Source organism: Callorhinus ursinus, unplaced genomic scaffold (genome assembly GCF_003265705.2).
Source record: "Callorhinus ursinus isolate GAN/ISIS: 27379988/994484 unplaced genomic scaffold, GSC_fseal_2.0 scaffold57, whole genome shotgun sequence".
In the NCBI taxonomy this organism is placed as follows: Eukaryota; Metazoa; Chordata; class Mammalia; order Carnivora; family Otariidae; genus Callorhinus; species Callorhinus ursinus.
The window spans coordinates 3227298-3235257 of NW_027397119.1; the positions used below are offsets into that span (position 1 = coordinate 3227298).

The following is a 7960-nucleotide window of genomic DNA, read 5'->3' on the forward strand; positions in this document are numbered from 1 at the left end:
TCACACTCATATGTGGAATTTTAAAAACAAAACAAGGGGCGCCTGGGTGGCTCAGTCATGAAGCGTCTGCCTTCGGCTCAGGTCATGATCCCAAGGTCCTGGGATCGAGCCCCGCATCGGGCTCCCTGCTCAGCAGGAAGCCTGCTTCTCCCTCTCCCCTTCCCCCTGCTGTGTTCCCTCTCTTACTGTGTCTCTCTCTGTCAAATAAATAAATAAAATCTTTAAAAATAAATAAAAAATAAAGCAAATGAGCAAAGGGGAAAAGAAGAGAGACAAAGCAAGAAACAGACTCTTAAGAGAACAAACTGATGGTTACCAGAGGGGAGGTGGGAAATAGGGGATGGGGATTAAAGAGTACATTATCACAATAAAATAAGATAAATAAGATAAAATAAAATAAAATACTAAAATAAGCAAAAAAAAAATAAATTGAAACAAAAAAGGGGTTCTCAACTTTACCTAATCCCACATCTTAACTGCCGATCCCACTAAGAACTCAGAAACACGTTTTACTATTTTACTAACTACTGCTCTTGGTTTGGCATACCTTGCCATCTCACTGGCAATGAAATGCTAATTATCTAAAACCAAAAGTCAGTCAAATATATTTTTATAGGGACGCCTGGGTGGCTCAGTCAGTTAAGCATCTGCCTTTGGCTCAGGTCCTGATCTCAGGGTCCTGGGATCAAGTCCCACATCAGGCTCCCTGCCTGCTTCTCCCTCTGCCTGTCACTCCCCCTGCTTGTGTGCTCGCTCGCTCGCTCTCTGACAAATAAATAAATAAAATCTTTAATATATATAAATATTTTTTCAGTTATTATAACTGAAAATTTGGTTTACACTCTTCTTTTGAGAAATAGGTTTCTAAGGCAAAATGTACCAAGGTAAGGAAATATATAAAGGATTATCAAGTCAGAGATGAAAGCTCTTATAAACAACTCTGAATAATTCACAATGAAAAATCAATTTTATTTATCAGACTATGTATCACTATAATAAATAAATCTGATTTATTTCTATAATTTAATTAACTAAATTTAATTTGCTATAATTCTTTTGTCTTGATGTACACTGAAAAATGTTAAAAATAAACATGGTTTATGACTTCCAAAACCTTATAGTTTTACATGCCATCCATTAAAAACTTTTACAATAATGATAATTAAATGAAGTACATTTATTTAAGATGCCAATACTTTTGCCACTATTGTCCCACTCAGCATTCCAGTAACATTATCTCCAACCTAGGACATGTTAAGACCAATACATCCCTAATTCCTAACTCTTATGACCGAATGTTTTTGAAATTTTAAAATATTCCTGATTGCAGAAACAGTATATACGCCGTATATGATGCAAAACCTCCAGTAGGTTCTGACACAATACCTTCTAATGAAATGAATTAATATTTTTACGATGAAACATATGAATATTGATACTAAGTGGCAGAAGTAAAGACTATATGTTATTTCAGATTAGGATTTCCTGCTAAATGAATTTATTCAAATGTATCTTAAAATGTTCAATTTTCAATTAATAGGCAAGCCACAGGTTGTGGGAAAACAATATTTGCAATACATGTATCTGGCAGCAAGTGCATATTCAAAATGTACAAGGAATTTGAAAAAAAGAATTTTAACAATCAAAAATTTAAAACTCTTATTCAAAAAAGTGCAAAAATAATTGTAAACCTCTTCATAAAATGGGATGTACAAATGGCCAGTAAGCACTGTAAAAATGTTCAACACTAATCATCAGAAAATATAAATTAAACCCACAATGTTACACCATTTCATAACCACTGGAATACTTAAAGTCCAAAAGACCTTGCCAACAATGCTAAATATTGGTGGGAATATAAACAGCTAGTATTCTCATACTTTGCTGGTGGGAGTACAAAAGAGTAAAGCGACTTTAGAAACTATTTTGCATTTTCTTGTTAAGTGAAATATCTACCTTATGACCCAGCAATTCCATTCCTAGATATTTACCCAAGAAAAATAAAAATATATATCCACAAAAAAGACTTGTACAAGGATCGTCATACCAACATTATTCATAAGCCAACAACTAGAAACAACCCAAATGTTCATCAACAGAAGGATATACATAGTGTGTTATATTTATATAATAGAACACAACTCAGGAGAAAGCGAACATATTTCAGGTACAATAAGGATGAATCTCAAAAGTTTTTGAATGAAATAATTCAGGGACAAAAGAGAACATGCTATATGACTTTGCTGATGTGAAGTCCAACAACAGGCAAAACTAATCTGTGGTGATAGAAAAATTAGGACATGGTTTCTGGGAAGATTATGGAGAAAAGGCAGCAGGCTGCAAGATAAGGAAACTTTGTGGGGTAATGGAAATAGTTTCCTTTTTTTTGAAAGTGTGGGAAGTTGCACAGGTGTATACAGTTGTCAAAACTCATCTAACTGAACATTTAGAATCTGTTATTTTATATAAATTTGACATCATTTTTTTAAAGCTCTGTTTTCAAAATTGTGATAAATTTGGGAATTGCAGGTAAAGCCCTGTGGATCTGTATTAAATGCCTATTTTCTGACATATCTTGCCTCTGATGGAAGAAGTTAAATACATTGTACAGCACAGAGGAATTTTGTTAAGGACTGCTGACCTGGGATTTCAATACTTAGTGACTGATTTTCACAGACAAACCTTACACAGTTTGGTTTGGTAAACTGATTAGGCTTACTTGAAAGATAGAGAATGTGGTTTTGCATTTAAAGCCTCAACGTACACCTCAATCTAATAAACCTATTATCTAATATTTTAATCTTAAAGAAAAGGTCTAGAGCCCTTTCTAGCTACCTCATCTGCACTGCAAGATATGTCTTATTAATTTTCCAAATGACAGGGAGAGTGAAACTGAGAGATGAGACTTCATTTGTTTATTCTCAGTATTGGGGGCCTGCAGATGGAGCACCTGCTGTTCACTTACTTCTGCAATCCTATTGGATTTCAATATGTCCAGTCACACATAGCAGTGCTAGGCCTTGAACTTCCTTTTCAAATTATGTTCCATATTGTAGAATAAACACACAGCTCCAATGGGAAAACTCTTCCAGTTGGCAGGCAGAGCATTTGCTACAATTAAGATTCTTTGGGGAATGACCTAATAAAGACTTTCGAACCAGATTTTGTTGTCTTCATTTAAATGCTGGCTTTGTAAAAGGTGAAAAGCTATAATTCTTTTTTATGCAATTGTCAAAAGTCAAATGATTGTATCTGTATGTTTCTACTCTAAAGTAAGTTCAAAATTAGAATAATGTTAAATCCTGAAATTGTGTTGTATGTTTCTTTAAATTAAAGTTCATTGAGAAAAACCTGCTTGTTTACTTTATGATACTCTTGTCTTTAGATTGTGGTCTACTGGATGAATGGTAGAAAACAAATACATATATTTATAAAATATATATATAAATGTGCGTATACATATTCTACTGTTATAAATTATGTTAGTTATACAAATCTTAAGACAATTCACTGTTTATTCCTAAAAGTAAGAGGTACTGTGGAAAGAGGAAACCACAAAGGCTGGGTGGCATGCCACTGTGTATTCAAATGCAGCTATCCTTCCTAGTCATGGAACCAGAGACACTTTCCTGATACTATTTAAGTCCTAGTTTCTTCAACCATAAAGTGAGAACGATAATATTTACTTCAGTAACTACACTGAAGAGTTACTGAAAGAACTGATAAAAGACTCTGTTTCTAAATGTCTAGCAGAGAAGCACCATAATTAACTTCTCTTTGCAATTTATTGAGCAAACCACATAATTTCTCTTTGCCTCAATTTTCTCATCTGGAAAATAGAAATAACATCAGTACCTGACTTGTAGGGTAAAACTAATACATGTAAAGAAGTTAAAGCAATGGCTGGCCAAATCAAAATAGTAAAAGGCACCTAGTATGAAGATTGTTTCTCTCCATTCCTCCCGTTTATTGTGACATGAACTGTCTCGTGTTACTTCTTTCTACATACTACCTTTACTTTGGATCTTCACCAGTCATTGAAAATTAAGCTCTAGAACTGCTCAAGGCCTAAATAAGTACTGGACTGACACCCAGTCTTCTCAACATAGAAACATGATAATAACAGTTGACATTTATTGCAAGTTTATCATGTGTAAGACACTATACTGTTTTGCATACATAATGTCCCTTAAAATTAACAAAAAACAGTGATATCAGTAGTATTGTTACCCTCATTTTACAGATGCAAAAGTTTAAAATGTTAACCTAGCCATGAATACACAGGACAGAATTAAGATCTAACCCAAGTCTAATGATTCAGGAAGCTGAAAGCATAACCAAGATGCAGCAAAGCCTCCACGGGAAAGAGATGAGTTAAACTGGGGGTTGTGTTGGCGGATGGGAAGGTGGGCCTTCCTAGTAAAAGGTCATCTTGACTAGAAGAGAAGCTCAATGCTTTTCTGGATTATATCTCATTGGAGTAAAACTGCCTTTTTCATCTCTGATGATCTCCAATCACCGAAGAGAGCTGTTGGTGCATACTATGAATTCAAGAAGTGCATGCTCAGCTAAGTAACCTGTTAGAACTCCCTTACCCTAAAGAGAGTTTCCCTGAATCTCCCCACCAGTACTAAACACACCTAAACACAGTACAATTCCATGATTTGCATTAAGACTCCTAAAGGTATTCTTACATTTTGATAGAATAAATTCTCTTCTCAGAATGTATTCTAAGAAGATAATCAGTTGTGAACCAAATCTTGTACAAGCGTATTTTATGCAGAATTGCTTATAACAGTATAAAATTGAAAACATAAAACCAAACAAAGGGAAAAGAGTTATATAAATTGTGGACATTCCTTTATATGGAATATTATAGAAATTCTAATAATCATATTTTCAAAGTTTATTTGATAACTGGAAAATACTTATGAAAAAACATGAAGTGAAAAAGTGCTTGTATATATGTATGTATATATAATGCTAGTTGTGTAGGTAACATGACCACAATTTTACACCATAAAAATTATATACATATACATAAATAAACACATACATATAATTACACACAAATATACAAGTATATAAAGATAGAGATAAATTATTCTAAAATGTGAATGGTACTATTGCTGGCAAGCTCTCAGATCATTTTTATTTGCTTCTTTTTTATTTAATGTATTTTCTCATTTTCTACACTTATGAAGAGAAAACATTCAAAATCACAAACTGCAATAAAGAGCTAACAATAATAATAATTTATACTTTGAACTCTGTGCCTCTGTTGTCAAGCAAGGAAATAGAATAATAGAACAAAAGAAATGACTCCTTCCTCCCACAGGCCACTGTGCGGAGGCTGACCCCCACAGCCAAGGTTGGTCCACCGCCATCCACACCCACAGGGTTGTTGGCACCCCTCCTGGTCCCAGAACAGGACTGGGAAAGACCACGAGACAACGCAAGCCCAAGAGGTGGGCTGGGAACCTGCATCCAAGGCCCGAAGCTGAACCAGAGTTTCATCACCCTAAATGGTTTTGACCCAATGAAGCTGGATTACCTTAAAGACAGATAGCCCATTGTGTGAACTATAGTTTATGGACAGCTTTATATTGGGTTCATAGTAGCATAGTGGTGCACACTCCTGTGCATTCCCCTAAATTCTTAGAGGACGGCTTTGCCTTTTGAATCAGAGAGTTGCAAAGTTCCATGAAGAATGGCCCTTGTGGTGCCAAGGTGGCTCACTTGGTTGAGAAATGTACTTTCCATTTCAGCTCAGGTCAGGATCTCTGGGTCCCCCCATCCCTTAGGCTCCAAGCTCAGTGAGGAGTCTGCTGGAGATCCTCTCCCTCCCTCTCCCCCTCCAAACCTCCCCACTTCCTACACTCAAATAAATAAATAAATAAATAAATAAATAAATAAATAAATAAAATCTTAAAAAAATAAAATAAAAAGAATGGTCTTATGGATAAGCACGAACTCAGGAGACAGCGATTGGACAGAATTTGTGAAGGCATTCACCCCCAGATCATGAATGGTCCCCTGCACCCTCGCCCTCTGGTGGCTCTACTCAGTGGCAGAGACTGGAGATGCCAGTTCTGAGGGATCTGGTCACTGTGGCCTTCTGTGACGCATATGCCATACCATCACCCTTACCAGGGAGGACCTGGAGAAGTTCAAAGCCTGGAGAGAGATCATGCGGATTGGCAGCAGCTACAACAACATTGACATCAAGGCTGCTGGCGAGCTCAGGATCACCCCATGCAACATCCCTCAGCAGCAGTAGAAGAGATGGCTCACTCCAGCATCTGTCATATCCTCGACCTGTACCTGCACAACACATGGTTGTTCCAAGTGCTGCAGGAAGGCACACGGGTCCAGAATGTTGAGCAGATTGACACCTGGCGAACGACCCGCATCCATGGGGAGGCACTGGGCCTATTCCACTTCTGTTGCACGGGGCAGGTGGTTGCTGTTGCAGCCACGGCCTTTGGATTCAGCATCATATTTTATGACCCCTACTTACAGGATGGGATAGAGTAGTCCCTGGGTGTGCAGAGGGTCTATGCCCTGCAGGACTTAATGTATCAGAGCGACTGCATCTCCTTGCACTGTAATCTCAATGAACACAACCACCACCTCATCAATGAGGCATGGAGTATTCCTGGCGAACGCTGTCTGAGGTGGGCTGGTGGATGAGAAAGCTTTAGCTCAAGCCCTCAAGGATGGCAGGATAAAAGGGACAGCCCTTGAAGTGCATGAATCAGAGCCTTTCAGCTTTGCTCAGGGTCCCCTGAAAGATGTACCAAATCTCATTTGTAGGCCCCACATAGCCTGGTATAGTGAGCAAGCCTCACTAGAGATGAGGGAGGCAGCTGCCACCAAGATCTGCTGGGCAATCACAGGTCGCATTCCTGAAAGCTTAGGACACTGTGAACAAAGAATTCTTTGTCACAACAGCTCCCTAGTCAGTAATAGATCAGCAAGCGATTCATCAGGAGCTCAAGGGCACCTGCCAGGCATTGTGGGTGTGGCTACCAGAGGACTCCTGGCAGCTATGAAAGGGATCATCCCCAGAGGTATCCTGGCAACTCACAACTTCCCTACCATGGCACACCCTTCCCAAGCTCCCTGTCCCAACCAGCCTACAAACCACGAAGACAATAGAGAGCACCTCAATGAGAAATAGCAGAGAATGACAAACGGTTATCATTCAGATAAACCTGGGACCAACAGACAGTGAAAAATAGATGAACTAAGAAAAGGAATTTGACCATCTTTTTAACTAATTCCGGACATATGCATCATTGATGTCACAGGGTTAAAAGGGCTAGAAGCCGAGACGTGGGAAAGCTGAAGCTGTCTTCTGGTTACTGAAAGACTAGGACCTGATTTATTAATGACCAATGTCTGTTTTATGCTCTTCATCTGTGCATCAAATCACAAAGAATAAATAGATCTTTTTCCTTTATCAGTCCTTTGGGCACAGCAGGTCCTGAATACCTTGCTCTAGAATGTTGCTTCAGGAGTTACAAATATCAAAACCAAAAATACTAAGAGGAAATGCCCATCCTATGACTCTACATGGCGGCTGGAGACCTCTTTTGCTAATAGGAAGATTAAATTACTACAAAATGGGGAGAAAACTGTTTGCCTGTGTTAGAAAACTGCCAGTATAGGATCGAAGACCATATAGGCTCCTGTACAGAAGTTTCTCTCCCATCTGAACTGCATGCTGAGCCAGCAAGTTGGTTGTGAATTCACTAATACCCTCCAACAATATGAAGAAGAAGATGATGATGAAGAAGGAGGAGGAGGAGGAAGGGGAGGAGGGAGAGGAGGAAGAAGGAAGGAAGGAAGGAAGGAAGGAAGGAAGGAAGGAAGGAAGGAAGGAAGGAAGGAAGAAAGAAAGAAAGAAAGAAAGAAAGAAAGAAAGAAAGAAAGAAAGAAAGAAAGAAAGGAAGGA

At 38.2% G+C, this 7960-nt stretch overlaps 1 pseudogene; it reads left to right on the plus strand.

The window, feature by feature from the left end:
- Window positions 1–5958: 5958 nt before the first annotated feature.
- Window positions 5959–7183, plus strand: LOC112811146 (C-terminal-binding protein 2 pseudogene; annotated as a pseudogene).
- Window positions 7184–7960: the final 777 nt, after the last annotated feature.